Source organism: Geospiza fortis, unplaced genomic scaffold, assembly GCF_000277835.1.
Source record: "Geospiza fortis unplaced genomic scaffold, GeoFor_1.0 scaffold13, whole genome shotgun sequence".
Lineage (NCBI taxonomy): Eukaryota > Metazoa > Chordata > Aves > Passeriformes > Thraupidae > Geospiza > Geospiza fortis.
The window spans coordinates 927427-927836 of NW_005054384.1; the positions used below are offsets into that span (position 1 = coordinate 927427).

The following is a 410-nucleotide window of genomic DNA, read 5'->3' on the forward strand; positions in this document are numbered from 1 at the left end:
GAGCCGCACGTACCCCGCCATGCCCGCCATGTTTGCCCCGCGCCCGCAGCCAATCAGCGCCGGCGCCCCGCGCGAGCCCGCCGCGCCAACCAATCAGCGCCCTCTCTCCGCGCGAGCCCGCCGCGCCAACCAATCAGCAGCGGAGCTGGCAGGCAATGGAGCCCGCAGGGCGACCATGGGGGATGTAGTGAGGGGGGAGCCCGTGTGGGAGGGAACCCCTGCGGGAGGGAATCCGGGCGTTCCCCGGGGAGAAGGGTGAAATTCCTTATGGAAGGATAAGGGCTGAGTGCCGGAGTGACCCGGCCCGAATCCCTCAGGGATCAGCTCCTGCAGCGCCCTGTCCCTGTGGCACGGGGTGTCCGTGTTTATCTTCCTTGTGCCATGTGCCCGGGTGTTGTGACGCCCGCTGG

The 410-nt window shown here is 69.0% G+C and overlaps 1 protein-coding gene across 1 annotated transcript in view; it reads right to left on the minus strand.

The window, feature by feature from the left end:
* The window catches only part of LOC102037276 (aldo-keto reductase family 1 member B1-like), a 5483-nt gene extending 5443 nt beyond the window's left edge, over positions 1-40 (minus strand). Inside the window, exon 1 of the mRNA XM_014308780.2 lies at positions 14-40. The gene's annotated coding sequence lies outside the window, so the exon portion shown is untranslated. The remainder of the gene's footprint in view (positions 1-13) is intronic.
* Positions 41-410: the final 370 nt, after the last annotated feature.